The sequence below is a fragment of the Nelusetta ayraudi genome, unplaced genomic scaffold, assembly GCF_046127955.1.
Source record: "Nelusetta ayraudi isolate G7.1 ecotype Tasmania unplaced genomic scaffold, CSIRO-AGI_Nayr_v1 ptg000175l, whole genome shotgun sequence".
Lineage (NCBI taxonomy): Eukaryota > Metazoa > Chordata > Actinopteri > Tetraodontiformes > Monacanthidae > Nelusetta > Nelusetta ayraudi.
In genome coordinates, this window is record NW_027466224.1 from 1272648 (window position 1) to 1292354 (window position 19707).

A 19707-nucleotide genomic window follows, 5' to 3' on the forward strand; every position below is an offset into this window, starting at 1 on the left:
GTGCTCAACCAACAAAAAAGGTGAAAATGTGCAGGGACAGGCCAGCATATAGGACAGGGCACTTTATGTAAACTCTGGTCTGCCAGCAGTTTTATAAATATGCTTTTGAATCGTGCAGCATTTTAAACGCGTTCCACCTAAATATTTGTTTTTTTTTGTCCCTCATCTTCGCAAAGGATTCATAATTCCTGGAATTCTATTCAATTAACTTTCACCCAGACACAAATGTCACATTCTAAGTATTCTGTGTGATTGACGATTGCTGCTGGTTTCACCAAGACATCAGCTTGACGCAGAGCAGTCAACTTACTTTGCTTTTAATGCTAAAACTGGAACATCCATTGTCAATAGATGTTAAGGTCACCACATTACCTTCTATATGTTCGCAACAGTATGAACACACACACACACACACACACACACACACACTTGCTTTTGTGAACACAGCGAAACAAAATTATTTAGGGCAGTTTTTCTATTAGAGAAGCAGCCGACTAATCCCTGTTTTTGAGAGAGGGAAATAATCTGCCTTTGTCTGTTGCTGTGTGTGTGGCTGTGTGAGGGGACGGCTGCCTGCCTGGCTGGCTGGCTGGCTGGCTGGCTGGCTGGCTGGCTGGCTGGCTGTTCTGTGTGGAACGCTCTTCATTGTGTACATGCTTCTGTTTGCTGCACAGACACAAATTTGCTTCAAGAGGAAAATAACAAATGACGCCGCTGCATTTGTGGTCAAACACGACAAGGTTGAGGTTGTTTATCACCAAATGGAAATGGGAAATAAAATAAATACCAAACAGGACAAAATAAAACCCTGCAAAATAAAACACGAATGGTTTTGCAGTTTAGTGAAAAAGATTTGGAGCAACACACCTGTGCAACGTTGGACCGGCCTCCCCTCCTCTTGTCCTGGCTTTCATCCCCTCCTGTGATGATAAGAGCCTGACGGTAAACTACCTGTCGAGTGGACACCCTTCAAGAATCCCTGTAAACAACTGCAGTGTAACATTACACCCAGTTATGAACTTACTCATCAAGACTAGAGAGCATGGAGACCAAGACCAAGACCAAGACCTCATCAAGACTAGAGAGCATGGAGACCGAGACCAGACCAAGACCTCATCAAGACTAGAGAGCATGGAGACCAAGACCAGACCAAGACCTCATCAAGACTAGAGAGCATGGAGACCAAGACCAGACCAAGACCTCATCAAGACTAGAGAGCATGGAGACCGAGACCAGACCAAGACCTCACCAAGACTAGAGAGCATGGAGACCGAGACCAGACCAAGACCTCACCAAGACTAGAGAGCATGGAGACCGAGACCAGACCAAGACCTCACCAAGACTAGAGAGCATGGAGACCGAGACCAGACCAAGACCTCACCAAGACTAGAGAGCATGGAGACCGAGACCAGACCAAGACCTCACCAAGACTAGAGAGCATGGAGACCGAGACCAGACCAAGACCTCATCAAGACTAGAGAGCATGGAGACCGAGACCAGACCAAGACCTCACCAAGACTAGAGAGCATGGAGACCGAGACCAGACCAAGACCTCACCAAGACTAGAGAGCATGGAGACCGAGACCAGACCAAGACCTCACCAAGACTAGAGAGCATGGAGACCGAGACCAGACCAAGACCTCACCAAGACTAGAGAGCATGGAGACCGAGACCAGACCAAGACCTCATCAAGACTAGAGAGCATGGAGACCGAGACCAGACCAAGACCTCACCAAGACTAGAGAGCATGGAGACCGAGACCAGACCGAGACCTCACCAAGACTAGAGAGCATGGAGACCGAGACCAGACCAAGACCTCATCAAGACTAGAGAGCATGGAGACCGAGACCAGACCAAGACCTCACCAAGACTAGAGAGCATGGAGACCGAGACCAGACCAAGACCTCATCAAGACTAGAGAGCATGGAGACCGAGACCAGACCAAGACCTCACCAAGACTAGAGAGCATGGAGACCGAGACCAGACCAAGACCTCATCAAGACTAGAGAGCATGGAGACCGAGACCAGACCAAGACCTCACCAAGACTAGAGAGCATGGAGACCGAGACCAGACCGAGACCTCACCAAGACTAGAGAGCATGGAGACCGAGACCAGACCGAGACCTCACCAAGACTAGAGAGCATGGAGACCGAGACCAGACCAAGACCTCACCAAGACTAGAGAGCATGGAGACCGAGACCAGACCAAGACCTCACCAAGACTAGAGAGCATGGAGACCGAGACCAGACCAAGACCTCATCAAGACTAGAGAGCATGGAGACCGAGACCAGACCAAGACCTCACCAAGACTAGAGAGCATGGAGACCGAGACCAGACCAAGACCTCATCAAGACTAGAGAGCATAGAGACCGAGACCAGACCAAGACCTCATCAAGACTAGAGAGCATAGAGACCGAGACCAGACCAAGACTTTATATATCAAAGAACAATAACAACAAAACAGAAAAAAATGACCAGTATCTTCTTTAGACTCCAGTGTGCTTCTAACTGGAGCAGTATGTATGAGTGGAGTACCGGTATCGGTGTCTTTGCATCCCCGGTCAAAGAAGCTTGAACTCTGCTCTTGTGGGGGCAACAGTGGATGAGAGCCGACGTGCACGCTGCTGCTCCGCGGAGTCGGATTAGTTCACGTGCGCTGGCGTCGTCCCATTGCACTTTGGTTGAACCTAATGGGGAGGCACTCATACGTGACTGCTGCAGTGTCCCTGGCAGCCTCGTGCAGCCTCGCCAACGGGAGTCCAGCAGCCAGCGCTGGGAAATCATAATAATAATAGGGAAAAAAAAAAAAAGCCTGCTACGTGAGGTTGTTAAAAAAAAAAAAGGCTCCAGATTGGATGCCATCACAGCGAGGCTTCACTGAAGGCTCATCTCTCCGTCTGAATGGCGAGAGGTGCAAAGTGCACCGGCTTCGGCGTCGCTGCAGAGACTCCCTCGACTTCCTGACGCCGCAGAGACTCCCTCGACTTCCTGAGTGATGAGGAAGTAAAACAAATTGGCACTTTGGATAAACTTTTGAATAAATGTTCAGTTTATCTTCCTGACTGTGAGCGGCAACACAGCAGCCCGTATGAGCTCCTCTGACCAATCGCCCTGCCAGCCCAGCGGTGATGCCAGAAACATCCCAGAAACGAAGCCCAGAAACAGATCGTCTGAGTTGGGAGGCCGTCGGTCCGACATCGGAGACGAATCACGATCAACCCGAGGACGCATTTCACAGCGTCTGAATCCACAGCTGCGTTTCCACCACACCCTAGAACTGAGCAGAACCAAAACATGGCCATAATAAAACCTACTGATGGAAAACAGCTCCGTCTGGCTGAAAGGTTTTGAGGCTCTCATGAGGAGGTTTTTCCACATGGATCCATATTAGAGGAACGTCGCTAACGTGTCATGGAAACACTTTTTTTGGCATTGACGCGCCAGCGGACCAGTTGACTTCAAACGCGCCAGATGTTTTGCACCTCCATCCTCCTCTGGGCCAGTCTCACTGGCGGTGGCGACCGACACTGTGTGAGAGTGTAACCAGATGTTGACCTGAACGATGCAAACACTGACGTGCAAACAAATTGACGCTGCAAATAAACAACCTTGCACAAAATGGACAGTGCAGCCTCTCCATACGTGCACTCAAGCCCACACCCACACACACACACACACACACACACACAAAGTACTGGCGCCTCAGCACTGCTGACAGAGGCTCCTTTATTTCCCATCAGTCAGTGGGGCTGAATTAAAGATATTGATTGGGCCTCATTGATAGTGTTCTTGGGTGAACTCTAGCGCTGGACAGACAGAGGTCAAAAGGTCAGCTCCGGGGCCACCGTGTCGCGATAAAGACCTCGGTCAGCAGCCTTCCCAGCGGCTGCAGGGTGATGATGATGATGATGATGATGATTTTCCCAGCGGTTTAAAAGGCTTTTCTAAATTTATGCTCTTATCCTCATCAGCGGCTCCCAGGCGCCTTGTTCACAAATCTTTACTGTTGAGACGGTCGGGGCGGCTGATTCATTAGTGAGAGATAAATGTGAGGAGGGAAACATTCAAAGCGCTCGAGCTGCACTTGCATTGACTTTAGGGGAAAAAAAAGGAAATCTTCAGTATTGATTTATTGTTGAAACATTTTATATGAAGGCCTCAGAATATCATAAATCATAACATCAGTTGGTCAGAGCATTCTTCTCGACATCCATTGTGTGACTAACAAGTCACGTCTGTCTTCCATTTCAATACCAGCTGCGTTTCCATGACAGTTTCTCACAAAATGAAGCGATTTTTCTGAAATTTCGACAATGCACACCTGCGATTTGCAGCTGTTTCCCTGGACCGGATTTGACCAGAATTACCTTTGCTTTTGTTTGCTTCCATGTCGTTTGCTGTCCAGTATGGTTGTTATATTTTCCTCTTTGATTACTCGTCCGTCCAATCATAACGTGCCATTTCCACTGGTCAGCGAACTGGTCACGTGACCCCGTATTCCGCTGATGTGTAAATCCCAAGAAAGTGTGTAAGCCACTTTTGGGTTATTCCTCTATATGGGTCCGTGTGAAAAACCACCTCACGAGAGCGTCAAAACCTTTCAGCCATACCACAGTGTTCCTGTGCCCATCACCAGTTTTTATTGCTGAGGTTTTTCCCAGGTTGAGCTGTATTTTATTACCATATTTAGGTTATGGGCAATGCTAGCGGCCGTGGGAACGCAGCTAGTGTGTGACTGACATCCTCACATCTGTCTTCCACTGAAACGCTGACATGACGCGACTTGTCTTGACGGAAGCGACTCGGCGGTATCTTTTACACCGAGCGTCTCCGCCCGTGCAGCAGAGGTGTATGTGTGTGTGTGTGTGTGTGTGTGTGTGTGTGTGCGTGTCAGTTGCGTAGCTGTGTTTGGAAGGAGTCGGTGTTTACCGCAACAGACGCTAATTGCATTAGCGCCGTGTTTTTGTGTGAATGCGTACGGTCACCGGCCGCTGGATGCTCTGGCTTCTCGTGTACGTGAGTGAAGTTGAGTGTGAGCAAATGAGAGCATCTGTTCTCAGCCCGGAATAACAGAAGCTAATTTACAGCGTGTGTGTGTGCGTGTGTATGTACAGCTACAGAGAGAGAGAGAGAGAGAGAGAGAGAGAGAGAGAGAGAGAGGAAATGATGCACATTCTTTACATTTTCTCTCTCAGATGAGTTGCGTTGCGTGCGCTTGGCCACGCTGTGAAGTGAACGCCTCGTGCTACATTTCACCCAAACCCAAAGTATAGCATGTGGCTATTATTAGCACTGACAGTGATTCACTTGATAAGCATGGGGGTTGGAGCTCCCCGCTCCCCCCTGCTGGGACAGTAAGGCTCCGTCAAGTCGTGCGCTCAGAACCCCGTGACTCACGATCACAGGAGAGCGTAGAACAGGAAGTGATGTTCCGACGCAAACCTGGCCTGGAGGGTCCGCTGGCTCACGCGTTAGTTAGCACGTTAGCGTATGGCCGGGTTATTTGAGTTTACGCGCAGACGCACAGGCAGCGTTCTTTCCATCCATCTCCATCTCTCCAGCGGTTGTTTCTGATATGGTTTGACCCAGTGGTGGTCACTCGCAGACTAACAGTTTGTTGCTGTTACCGTGCATACACGTGAGACACAACTTGCATCTCCACACAGGAAACGTTGCCGTTTCTGATTTGTCCTCGTTAGCCTTGTTTTCAGCGCTCTATTTTCATCTCCCTCTTCCTCCTCCTCCTCCTCCTCTCACACTCCTCCGCTGCTCTTTGTCTGCCTTGTCTCGTCTTTGTCACCTTCAGCTGACCACCCACTGTTAGTTCTGCAAATCCTCCATCCTCCCTCTCATCCTGTCGATCGGAGGAACGAAGAAAGAAATAACACGCGCCCTGCATGTACTTGAGGATTTGAGTGCTGTTCGGCTTCAAACGCACGTCATCTGCCTCGTGAGTGGATTCGGAGGCGTTGGGCTCACGCACGCGGACCACAGGTGCTGCTGATTCCAATCTTTTCACCGTCATTTGCCTCCCATTGTCGCTCGGCTGTCTCCTCCCTCCCTCCCCCGGGCGGCCGCCCGGGGTTTCCCACATCTTGTCCTCCCCCTTCCTCATTTAGCTCATCCCCCTCTCATCCCGCCGCCTTGTTTGTTTCCATTGTTGCCGTCACGAGCTGATCTCCTCCCCGGCTCCCTGCTCGTCGGCTTCCCTCCTCTTCTCCCTGCTCCCTGTCACCTCTCGTCATCGCTGGCAATAAGAGGGAAGGCGGCAGCAGCAGCCGCCCACCCACCCACCCACCGGCCTGCTTTGCAAGGATGAGGTCGTCCATGCAGGGGTGGAGGATGGTGGAGGGAGCAGGAGATGAACGAGGAGAACCACGGCTGATGCGCTGCGCACCATTCAGTGGAAACGCCTGCGACTCGCAATCGTACTTTGTGGACATTTTTAGAAATATGGCTTTTATTTTGGGAGAAACTGCCATGGAAACGCAGCGACTGACAACGCTGGCATCAACTCAACCCACTTCCTGCTGTGTTTGGGTGACAGACGCTGGCAACCTCGCAGCCGTTCGGACAGCGAGCACATTCAAACTTGTGTTTGGGTTGATTCGCAGTGACAGTCCGACCTGATTTTGTCAGCAAAAGAGCCAAAGTGTCGCAGTCGTTCTGCAAAAACTCAAGCGACCAATCAAACGGCTCGCCATGGAATGTCGTGGAACACAAACGCAAGACGTTTGGCTCCAGTTGGAAGCGGCCGTGCTGCAGGTGTGAGTGCTGGCACTGGACCTGCGAGCAGCTGTGACGCGGCGCCGTGTCCCAGCAAACTCGGGTCGACTCGGGTCGACTCGGGTCCGGAGCGCCGGAGGAAGGTCTCAGCGCTGCTCCAGAACAAACACAAATCAAACGCCTTCTCGCACGCAGACCTCCGTGCCCTCTGCATCCGCACGCCGGCTTACGCGGAGCGAGCCACAAACAGTCGCTGCGCTGAAAGAGCCGTTTATTCCCTTCCTTCTGTGTGCGGTGCAGGAGTGGATGAGACGGAGGCAGAGGCCTGGAACACAGCAGCAGCAGCAGCAATAAACGAGTGAGAGCCCCAGTTAGCCCGGCCGCCGCGTCCAGCCCCAAGGCCCTCTGGGTAATATGAGCAGTCTTGCACAGAGCAGACACTCGGTACCCTGGGAGCCCCCCGAACCCTCGGAGCCTCCACCCCCTCAACCCCCTCAACCCCCTCCACCCCAGTCAATGAGCCAAATCAATGGCCATTTGTCCCCTTGCCTCCCCTTCGCTTTTCAACCATTCTTTTCTTTCTCGCCTTCCCCCTGCGCTCTCTCTCTCACTCTCTCTCTCTCTCTCTCTCTCTCTCTCTCTCTCTCTCTCTCTCTCTCTCTCCCTCTCCAACAGCTGCCTCATTCCTTCACCTCCACACATCAGTACATATAGCACCTATCCACCCTCATCCTCTTGTAATGTCCCTTCCATCCGATTCGTTCTTTTATTCCATCTTCCTGCCGTAGGAAGTGAGATCAATCGCTGGGAGCCAATCAGCAGCTGTGCTTGAGCTCAGAGGCTCCACTGATCAGAGGGACGGCCGCTCAGTCTTTGCTGTGGGCTGGGTGAATGTTCAGTGTTGGGAGGTAATGAGTTACATGTAGCGTTGTTACATAATTCAATTACAAAATACAGATAATATATGTTATATATATTTTCCAAGTGGAGCTGTTTATAGGAGTTACAGCAGCTACTGTCTCCACCAGCCGCTAACATTTTCCCTCCCCCCCACGCCCTCCTGCCCAACCCCACTCGTCCTCCGTTGTTCTGTTTGTGTTATGTGTGTCCTCGTACACAGCCCCCCCCACCCCTCACCATTACTGTGAGTACTCTGATATTTACCTCTGTCTTCTGCCATGTTTGTCTCATCTTTTCGTCCAATTATTTTTGTATTTCTCTCCTCTCTCCGCTCACAAGTTTCCGTCTCTTTCCGCTTCCATCTTTGTTCTTCGAGTCGGCTTCTGTGTCTTCCCATCCTTTTATCTCCCTCTGATTCCCATCTCTCTCCGATTGTACACGTTTTACATTTGCACTCGTACAAACAACAAGCTGTGGCACGGCTTGGCTTGTAATGTTCACGTCCGCATCAGGTGGAAAAAAAAAAAAGAAGAAGAAAAAAAGAAACAGCGCCTGTGTTTCATATTTGTTCAGAGTTTGACCTCAATATCTCAGTTCTGCTGCTCAACAGTTCTAAAAGGACAGCCAACATGATAATCCTGTCAGCCAGCGATGCTAATGTTGTCAAACTGTGAATTTGTGTCTCCGGGAACACAAAAAGTGTGAGCGTAAAAAGCAGAGTGAGATGATATCAGTGAAAAAGCATTCAGTCAGAAGCAAAGAGTCCAAACTCTTGACTGTGGCTCAGGAGGTAGCGCAGGATGAACGACTGAAAGGTTGGCGGTTCAAATCCCGCTCCATCCCAGTCTGCCGTAGTGTCCTTGGCCAGGACACTGAACTCTAAATTGCTCCCCCATGGTGCCGGCAGCACCTTGCATGGTGGCACCACCCTTTGGTGTGTGAGTGAATGGGTGAATGAGAGGCCTTTGTAAAGCGCTTTGGGGTACCGTGAAGGTGCTGGAATGCGCTGGAAGGCGCTGGAAAGTGCTGGAAGGTGCTGGAATGCGCTGGAAGGCGCTGGAAGGTGCTGGAAGGTGCTGGAAGGTGCTGGAATGCGCTGGAATGCGCTGGAAGGCGCTGGAAGGCGCTGGAAGGCGCTACTGTATATAAGTGCAGTCCATTCACCGTCCACAGTGCATATACATGATTTAAACCAACCAATCATGAAATAGATAACATTGGTTATTGGACAACTATTCAAACACACAATCCAACAACTCCCAAACACTCTTGTAATAAGACACGTTGTGACCTGCTGGCCATAAACTTGGACAAGACCCAGTATACAAAGCAGTGAGTCGGATTCTCGGTGCCCACTGGGCGACAAATGCAGGAGCTTCTCTAATTTTAGCTTCCCTGGCACGAGGAGTTGTGATTCGGACCGGGAGCGTTCACACGTGAGTCCCGTGGAGACGCCCGCAGGCCTCAATCTGCTTTGCGCATCCAACTGTGGGCACAAATTGGATGAGCTCACCGTGGCAGCGAGCATCAGGCTTCCATCGGGTCTTGAGGGCCTTCTATCAGCGGAGAAGGTTCACGAGTGAGAATGGTTCCATGCCGTCCGTCCCGTTCAATAATTAAGCGCAGTTTGTTTTTGTAGGCGGGCCGCACGCGGTCGCGTCTTTACATTGTTTGTTTTTATCCACTCAAGCGGCCTTGGTTAAGTGATTCTTTTTAGCGGCGGTGGAAGATGAATAATTGAATAGCTGATATGAAATGGCACGCTTAGGTGCTGCAGCGTCGCAATGAAGAAACTTTGAAAGAGAAATGAAGGCCGGCTGCAAATCACCGTCTTTTCTGTGTATTTTTTTTGTATTTGTGTTTTGAAAGGGCTCGGTGAAAACTGTCTCACCATAGAAATGCATTTACTGCAACTGTAGCGTAGTATTGAAAAAAACAAACAAACAAAAACATCCATATTTAATCAATCTCTCGAAATCTTCCCAAAGATTTCTGTTTTTTTTTTTTTTTTTTTTGTTTTTTTGTGTCCATGGCCTTCGAGGCCGCGTCGTTCACATGGTGGAGGTGCAGCTGGGGACGCTAACAACAATACTTTGTTCCAGTTCCTCTGCAGGATGAAAGCAGGAGCGGCAGTACCAGCGCTAGTGGCTAAACACTTAGCGTCGCTAAACGGCTAACATGTTTCGTACAGCCACGGCTCGGCTGTGATCTTCTCTGCTACTGAGCATCTCCATTTAAAACGTGTTGGCAGACCTTTACCGTTTGCTGATCTTAAAGTTCAAACACTAAGACTTTGCCGTTGCCGAGCTTTGACTTTGGACTTTACTGCTGAACAGAGACAAGAAATAATTTGTGTTTTTAAAGACGTATAATCAAAGGTCAAGATGAGCCTCTTTACGCTCTGCTGGTGACACCCAGAGTGACACCCTGCTAATTTATTATTATATTTATTTTATGAAGCAAAGTTTTTTTTGTTTTTAAATGGTTAAAAATGCTTGGCAAAGCAGCACAATGTTCAAGGAAATGATTCAAAGCGACCTTGCTGAAAGAGAGATGTTGCTGCTCCATTCAGAAGTGAGAGCATCTCCAGCACTGCTGCAGTTGTTCGTGGAGCGCAGCTGCACAGCAGCGGAACAGCGGAACACCTCGCCGTCCTCGGGGAGCCGCGGGTGAGATCAGCCCACCACCCACCCGCACGCACGCACGCACTCACCCATCACCTCGCTCACGTACACGGCAGGGGACACATTTGGCCGTGGGCTCAGGCGCGTCGGTGCGCTGCCATGCAGCGGCGCAGGCAGAGTGGTCTGGTGCTGTGCTCAGGGCCTGGTTTGGTGTTTCTTCTTCTTCTTCTTATTGTGCAAAGTGAATCCCATTGGTTGGAGATGCAGTTTGAGGAAACCAGGCCTTCTTGCAGGCGTGCGTCAAACCAACCTCTGCTGCTGCTGCTGGTCAAACCTCTGTCCTTCATCCCAGGCTGGAGATGTGTTGCGCTGCACAGGCGGCTCCTCCTCCTTTCCACTTTAACTTCCCAGTCCTCAATTTACTGCTAAATCCACGGCTCCTTTCCATCTGGAAGTGAAATTGCCTCGCGTCCCCCTTTTAGAAGTTCCTGCCTGGCGACAAAGAGAATGAGAACCACCGTGGAGAACCTCCTCCCTTTTGAAAGTGGCCATCGCTATCAATGCATTATTTCAAGCGACGGACATTTTGCTGCGGCTGTTTATGTTTCAGGGACGCCGCAGTCTCGGCTGAGCGCGGAAGATTTTCTCCGCGCTTTGATTTTCTCTCGACTCGCCATCGTCGTCTGCTCACCGGCGTGCCGGGCCGCCTCGCTCGGGGGCAGATCTCACTGCAGTTTCTTGTTTTGGTTTCCGCACCCGCATCCATCCAGGCGACGTCCAGATTCTGTTCCGTTTAGCCTAATGAAAACCAGCGCTCGGGCTTCATCCCGGGAGCTTTTTCTGCTTCTGCTCGTCGACTTTTCAGAGTTTGGAGCCCCGCAATCAGATTAGGGCGAGCATCTCCTCCTGATGGCTGCGCTCTCCTGCACCGCCAACTCAATCTGATCCAGCCGCAGCCTGGGGCCACCTCTCTGATCTCACACACACACACACACACACACACACACACACACACACGCACGCTTGCACTTGTTCAGACCCACATCTGCACGCTTGAAAGCATTGCGCTCAATGTGTCAAGGCACACAGACACTCCACATATACGTCCATACACACTCTAAAGAGACATATGCCAAGGGAGGTGGAGAGATGGACTGTTTCAGTGTGTGTGTGTGTGTGTGTGTGTGTGTGTGTGTGTGTGTGTGTGTGTGTGTGTGCGTGACACCGAGCGAGTGAGAGGGCTCTTTGAATCATTCATGGAAAAGAGATCACCGCAGAGCCAATCTGACACACATACACACATCATCAACACACACACACACACACACACACACACACACACACATACACACACAGAGTCATGAATGCATGGTTGCTCTCCAAACACACCTGAAGGCGAGCGCCACTTCCCCTGACTCACGTCACCAGGAGCCTGCAGACACGCTGACGACCTCCTCGCTCGCTCGCTCGCTCGCTCGCTCGCTCGCCCGCCACAGACCTTGCACCTGAACAGGTGACACACCAGGAAACTGCGGGGTCCATGGCATCGGTGAGCGTCGGCGACGGCTGGGAACTGGCTGGGAACTGGCTGGTGTTGGAGGGTAGAGTGGAGGAGGAGGAGGGAGGACAGAAACGAGAAGACTCTTTCAATGTTCTGAGTCATTTTCAGCACCGGGATGTTGCTTTTATTTATTCACTTTTCTTTTTTTTTTTTTTTTAAATATTCAGATTTGACAAGGCTTCCTAACTGCTATTAGCAGCAGCAGCAGCAGCAGCAGCAGCAGCATTGTGAGCAGCAGATGACTGACTGAGTCAAAGCCAAGAGGAGCCCAGAGTGGAAGGCAAAGTGTCCTTGGGCCAGACTCTGGAATCTAACTGGCCCCCTAGAGGCCTGGCAGAGGATGGCAGTCGTGCCAGGGTGCTTGTGCGACTGTGCGAATGCTCGGGAGACTCGGCGAAGCGCTTCAGGGCAGCGTGAAGGTGCCGAGCAGCGCTACTATCACTGAGAGTTGTTTCATTCCAGGTAGCAAAAAAAAAAAAAATATCGCTTCATCAGAGATCTGCGAGTTGCTTTCCAAAGTATCGGCGACGCTGACCTTGTTTTTTTTTTTTCTCTCAGTAAAATAAATTTGCCGTTTGTGAAGACCTTCACGCCACTGAGGAACTTGTTTTTCTCTCCATCTGCGTGGTGAGACGCTGGGAAGCAGCTGTAATGAGGTCTGAGACGTCTCCCACCTGTTCAGTTGACGCAGCCAATTCTGGCTTTATTAGTGGGGTAAATATTAATGTTTGCAAACACCTGACGTCTTCACCGAGGACACGCGGCCAAGGCTGTGAGAAGGTCTCTCAGGTCTGTCAGAGTGCAACAGGAAAAGGTTTCCTTTAAGTCAATAGTAAAGCGTCAACGTTTAATTAGCTGCGTTTCCGTGGCAGTTTTTGGCAAAATAAAAGCCATCTTTCGAAAATTTCTAACAAAGTACATACAATTTGGATTTGCAGGCGTTTCCATTGAATGGTGTGAAGATCATCAGCCGTCATTTTGGTCAAATCTGGTCCAGTGAGACGCCACTGTGAGGAGGACGGAGGTAGAAAACATTTAAAATCGCTATTGTGATATTCCTCTACATCTATATATTGATTATTATTATTATTATTATTATTATTATTATGGAAACGCCTGAAAACCCACCTCATGAGAGCGTCGAAACCTTCCAGCCATATTTGAGAGGTTTTTCCAAGCTGAGCTGAGCTGAGCCTGTTTTTATGGCCATATTTAGGTTTGGTGCAGTTCTAGGAGTGATGGAAACGCAGCGACTGAAGTTTGATCAGCATTTTAACCATGAGTTAATCTCCACAAATCTCATCTTGCGTTGCTGCTTTGGTGATACTATCGTCTCACGGAGGCCCGGCTTATCAAAGGAAAAAAATAATAATGCATTTATTCGCAATTATGCAGAAACAAAAAAGTGTGACCCTGTAAAATAATTCCAAATCACATCTCCCACTTATCTGTTCCATTGTAAGACAGTGCTACACTGTAATGGATTGCTGTTGACAGTCAGCATTACTGTCCAAAGGGATAGACTCAATGCACGTTACTTAAATTAATCACAAATTACACGCTCCAGTAATTTAATGAAAACGAGCTCTTGCACATGTTGCGTCATTTTTTTTTTTTGTTGTTGTTCAAACACTGACTGACTGTATTTTGGGGATTTGGACTGGGGGAGGGGTGGAGGAGGGGGCGTTGGGTTATTATTATAATAGACCACATAAGCCAGTGGGAGTTTCTAAAGAGGCCTTTACATTGAGAACAAGCTGTGCAAGGCACAATGGCTGCTTTGCACAGTTGCTTGGTTTCTTGGTTTGACACATGGTGAGATGCTGAAGGTGTTGAGCGCCGTCAATGACATTCAATAATGAGTTGATTATCATGTGTAGTTTGAAAGGCATCAAACCGGGCACAGATCGTGACGCTGGTGAATCCACATTTGGAGCCAATGGCGGAGCGGCAGGAGCTCGGTGGGAGGCGCGGGAAAAGGCCGCTGAGTTTAGTTCACTTTGGTTTCTTATCATGAAGCAAAACCGTGAAGATCTTCACTAACTGAGCTTTTACCGAGCAGTTTATTATGACCTGAAAATAATCTCGTCAAAAGTGAAGATGATCCTGTAAAAGTGTGAAACTTTCACACAGTTTGGTGCTGCTGAGCCTTTTAATTTGGCGGTGCAGCAGCAGGAGGCAGCAGCAGCAGCTTGAAGGCAGGGCAGGTCACGGTGCTGAACCTGTTGAATTATCACTGATCAGCTCCTGCCTGCCTGCTGCAGACGGACCACTGGGGCTGAACTCTGTTTACCCTCACAGTTAATGAAGCTGCTCCTCAGCCATCTCATGATGCTCCACTGATTCTCCTTGCTGCGTCTCACTTTTCAATATCCCACCCCCGAAGCTGCTTTCATGTCACGACGTCATGACTTTCCTCTGCAGTTTTCAGCACTGCCCGTCCACTTTCATCCAACCGTGCCTCATTTTTCTTTGTCAACCGCGGGCCTCCAGAACAAACCGGCGGCCCTGCAACCGCCTGCTGTAGTTGAACTCGGAATTCCAGGAGGTCGGAATGATGTCGCTGGAATCAGCTGAGAAGAGCTCCAGACGTCCGTGGAAGTGGAGCTGCGGTCAGGAGAACTGCAACTACAGTTTGAGGTTGCTCACAGTCACATGTCAGGAAGTAGACAGCTGGAAATCCAACTGTTGACAAGATGTAAATATCTTGTTTTCCCTTTACACTCTACAAAAACATTACTTCTATTTTCATTACTTTATTTATTTTAATCAGTATAATTTTCCATATTTTTTGCACTGTACAGTTGCTGTCATGATGCAAATTTCCCCACTGTGGCATTAATAAAGGTATTCTATTCTATTCTATTCTATTCTATTCTATTCTAAAACAACCCACAATTTTTTATTATCAAGCATGTGGTGGTTGGTCAGTCAACTGGTCACGTGACCATTTCACTGAGCAGTGAAAATGGTGCCTTGCGATTGGACCGAGGAGGAGACGGAATATTTTTTTTACAAGCCATCAAAGAGAAAAATAGAAGAAGCATTCTTGGAAAGCAAACGACGTGAACACGCAGATTTATGGCAACGTGTTTTGTCCCTCCGTCCTCCACAAGGGGGCGTCTCACTGGAGCAGATTTGAGGGGAATCGTTTGTGAATCATTTTCATTTCAAGCATGTGTCGGTTTGGCAGTCGCTACCAAAAAAAAAGCTCATTGTCTCGTCAGCATTGGCACGTTCACCATTCAATAGTGTCTTCAGACCTTTTCAGACTTTATTGATTTGCACATGTAAAGTATAGAATGGAACAAATAAGCATAAACATCTCTGTTAGCAGAGAGGAAGATGCAGGTGAGGTGGGAAACCCCAGCGCCTCGCCTTCATCCAACAGTGATTGAAACAAAGTGAAGGAACACCATGAAGGCACCTCGACAGCCTTTGAGTGAAGTCATGTGACCTACGTCAATGGCCGATGGTGACACAGTTTACCGTCTTAACTTTGGATCGGAAGTCGATCGTCGTGTGGCAGTTTGACATTTGACTGCGGTAATGCACGCTGGAAGGGGGGGAGGGGGGGCGTGGGGTGGGGGCGGAGAAGCACACCCGATGCGTGTGTGACGCACGTGGCGCTTGTGCGACGCTGCCGTCCCACATCCGCCGGAATGTGACAGATTGACTGCGGAGGATTATGTTTGCTCCAGATTGCATTTCACGGCTGTTTCCACGTGTCGCTGGGGTTCTGCTCCGGCCGTTACGCAATTTGTGTGAAACAAGCCCCAAAATCTACTTTGGAAATATTTCCATGAAGTCAGCACAATTGGGACACGATTTTGCTCGCAGGTTGTGCAACACGGAGCTTTTACTTTTACCTCCAGGTTTGATTTGGAGCGTTCTGAGGCCTCGATAGCTGCGTTTGCATGACCTGAGAATTGCGGAGAAAAAAACCAAAAAAACTAATTATGGCAACAAAAAACTGGTGGTGAAAACAGTTGAGCTTGGAAAAACCTCTCCAATATGACTGAAAGGTTTTGATGCTCTCATGAGGAGGTTTTTGCACATGTATCCATATAGAGGAATATGTGACGTCACAGTGGAGTCTCACTGCAGCAGATTTGACCAGAATGATCTTCACACCATCAATGGAAAGACCTGCAGATTGCATTTGTTCTTTGTCTAGGAATATTGCTTTTATTTTGAAAAGAGCTGTCACGGAAACGCAGCTGGAGTTTGTGCGTTGCAGCATGGACTCTTTTACCTCTTCCTCCATCGGAAGTAAATCAATGGGTGTCAGTGCTCAGTGTGAATAGGTGAGGGAGGATCTGTCCTGCCGAGCTGTGAGTGTGGAGATAATGGTTCGATGCTTGGCAGCAATATCAACAAAATAACACTTCAAAAAATAAAAAATGATAATAAAAAAAAAACGGAATCGCGTGTGTGCGTTCCTGTTTTCGTCGTCGTTTGTTTGTTTGTTGTTCCCATCAATGTTTTGTACCTCCATCCTCCTCACAGTGGGGTCTCGTGGGACGAGATTTCATTAGAATTACGGCTCTTCACACCACTCAGTGGAAACTCCTGCAAATCGCAATTGTACGTTGTGGAGCTTTTTATCATGGAAACGCAGCGAGTGCCATCTCCTGGCCAGACTTGCGTCGTTGATGTATTTACGTGAAAATACACACAGTGTGTGTGTTTGTGTGTATGTGTGTGGGAGCAGGAGGGGGTTGGGAGGGGGGGGGGGGTCCACCCTTGCTGTCTGCTGGTTGAATCTTTAATACATTCATGTCTCAGCACTTTCTCTTGTTTACTCCTTTACTTAGACTCCAAACTATACGCCATCATCAGCACAAAAACTTTGCCTGCTTGCATGCCATTAGCCGCCGCCCAACCACGTAGGGGGAAACCACACAATGAGAGACTATTAGCCCTGCGTTAATACCCCCCCACCCCCACCCCTCTCTCTCTCTCTCTCCTCGGAGCATCAAAGTCTTTGGGAACTTTGAGGGAGTCTCCCCCTGGTGTCCTGCACTTATCTTTAGAAGGGCCGCAGCCTTCATGACGACACCGAGGAGGACGTCGGGCTGGAATATCATCACTTCCTGCTGTTTTAGATGACTCAGGTCCGCACTTGATGAGATTAAGCATCCGTGTGATGTGATATTCCTCCCCATCCCGCCTGTGAACGAGGTGGGCCGCAGTAACTCCAGATGAAATGATTCATCCCGCTAAGCCAATCAAACGGTGTTGTTGCTGATGTGTTCCATTGTTGAGACAACACAGCAAATCACAGATGCCGGCTGCAGTGGCTCATGTCCTCAGTGCAGATGGATTTCAATAAGATTGCCGTTGTCCGTTTTGCCAGTCTTAGTCCCCCCCCGCCCCCCCACCGATTTATTTTGAAAGTCTGCTCTCCCCTTGTGTTTTCTGTGCTTTACTTCCTGTTCATGTTTTCCCACCTTTTTGTTCTTGCCTCTTGATTTTCAGCTGTGTCTCGCTGTCAGTGCTGCCCTTGATTGTTCTCAGCTGTGCTCTCCTGCCTCCTCGACAAACAGTGCTCTGCTTCTGCTCGCTCTGGTGTCATGGTTCATCAAGGTTGCTTCTTCTCGTCTGCCTTGCCGGTGTCGTCTTGGTGGTCTGTGTTTTTATCCAGGTCAGAAAGTCAGTTTCAATGTTCAAGTTTCCTTCTTTTTGTTTCAGCCTCATTTTTCTTTTTTTTTCTTTTTTTGTTTTTCACCCTTGAGGACATTTGTTCTAGTAAAATCATTTGCAATAAGTTTTTCTTTCTGTTCCCAACACCTGCAGTTGTTTGCGTCTGGGTTCTGCCCACGCTGCTCCTGTGATACTTGTATTATTGTGAAAGTCTTGAATGTTTTTTTTGTTTTTTTTTAATGAAAAGAAAAACATACAGCAATGACGCAATTGCAATATTTGACAAGAACAAACATGTAGCTAGTTAGCTTAACTGACAGCAATGGCAAATTCCACCTCGGTACTGTTTAAGTGTGTCTATGCATCAGGATCAGCATCGACAGTGGGAACGGGACTTAAAGTACAGGTCGATTCTGTGCTTAATATGGAAATAAAGAGGCTTCCCTCTGTAAGTTTGCCATTCAGTTTCAACGTCCCACTGGTTGATATTTCTGTATCGAGAGTGCTGATTGGACGGAGCAAAAATGTTGCTGACGCAATTCCAGACGAGCTGGTTGTTGCCTCATTCATACGGCCAGGTGCCGATTTCTTTTTTTTTTTTTGAAGCTATGATTTGTCTGTAAAGTGAATCCAGCACGACCAAACCCGAGTCAGTGGTCGGACGGAGTTGAATTGACTGGCTCGTTGAGACTTGAAGGTTGAAATGAAAGAGAGCCTGAGATGGCTTTGCACAACCAGAGGAAAGTTTCCCCAGAGAGGGACGGACGGGACAGGACGGGACGGGAGCGGAGCAGACGGCAACATTACGAACCAGGCAGAGCAGCGCAGAACGACGCAGTCGCAGAGACGGCATAGTTTGCAATGAGGTGGAAGACGACTATTCCGAGCCGATCAAACGATCTATCTGCCCCCCCCCCCCCATCTCCCGAGTCGCTCCGCATCCACTGGTGTTTGGGAGTCGTTTATCAGATACATGGAACTGAATTTGTCCTGGTAATTTATTCCTCTTGTTTAATCTGCCTCCGTTAGCTGGCTTTCCTTTGTGATGGCATCCATTTGTCAGCTGCCTCGCCGTCCTTGAAATGAATCCATTTGCTTCAGAGTTCCCCCACTTGCATCGTTTCTCCATTACAGAGGGATGGAGTTTGGGAATGAGTGCTGAGAGAATGAGAAGCGATGTGGTGTTGCCTCACTAGCTTCAGCTATATTTTCACCTCGCTCCGCTTTCGCCTGCGCTTCCTCTGTCTAACCAGAGTCATGAACAGCAGAAGAAACTGGTTGAAAAATAAAACCAAAAAAAAAATCCTCGTCTGAGCGGCGCAGGCCTGACGAGACGAGCGGGGTTCTCCAGCTGCGTTTTTTTTCCACCACGGCGGTTTTGTAGCAAAATAGAGGCGTATTTCTGAAATTGTACTTTGCAAGCGTTCCCATCGAACGGTGTGAAGATCATAATGCGTAAAAATCTCGTAAAATCTCATCCAGTGTGACCCCACTTTGAGCGGGATGGAGGTACAAAACAATTTGCACCCCCACCCCCCAGGCCCCTCCACCTGTTCCACATTTCAATGATAGTCTGCAGAGGTGTTACTATGACAGACAGGCCAGCTTGTGAAACAGGAAATCGATCAACACACCAGCAAGTCACCCACACGGCCATCAGAGCATTCGTGCGTCAGCCTCCGTCCTGATTCGAAAGCTTCCGATGGACGTACATGGAGCACCGCTGGTTGCACTGATACGTTTTTTTTTACAATCACGGTTGCCTCTTGCATAACGGCGTAAGAACGTTTGCTCTCCAGTAACAAATGTTGATTAATCTGCTGCTGAGAATAGTCGCACAAATATGTTATTTCCTCCTCCGGCTTTGTGTGAGCCCGTGAGCTTGGATCAAAGCAAACTTCGATGAATGTGAGAGGCAAACTGACAGGCAAAGATCCTTCACGGTTGACCGAACCTGTCCCAAGAGTGCTGCAATGATAGAGAACCCTTGATAAAATCCTTAAAGTGACAACCCTTTGCTTTTGTTCCAGGTGCCAGGGACCATTGATGGTGGAAACAGATGACAGAAAGCTAAGGTAAGCCATGAGCTCATTTCAATACAACTATATATAGAATGGTGGGAAATGGAGCTCTTTCCCAGCGCTGCTCCGGGACGACCTTCACCCCCAGACCCGGCGCTCTGTGTCACTGTCTGAACTGCCTGTGAACTCTAAATCACTGCTGGATCAAATTGCTGCCATTGTTTGACC

At 48.9% G+C, this 19707-nt stretch overlaps 1 long non-coding RNA gene across 1 annotated transcript in view; it reads left to right on the forward strand.

Moving 5' to 3' along the window:
• Positions 1 to 19707, forward strand: part of LOC142880928 (uncharacterized) — a 91555-nt gene that overhangs the window by 31240 nt on the left and 40608 nt on the right. Inside the window, exon 2 of the long non-coding RNA XR_012925490.1 lies at positions 19489 to 19533. This is a non-coding gene — a long non-coding RNA (uncharacterized LOC142880928). The remainder of the gene's footprint in view (positions 1 to 19488; positions 19534 to 19707) is intronic.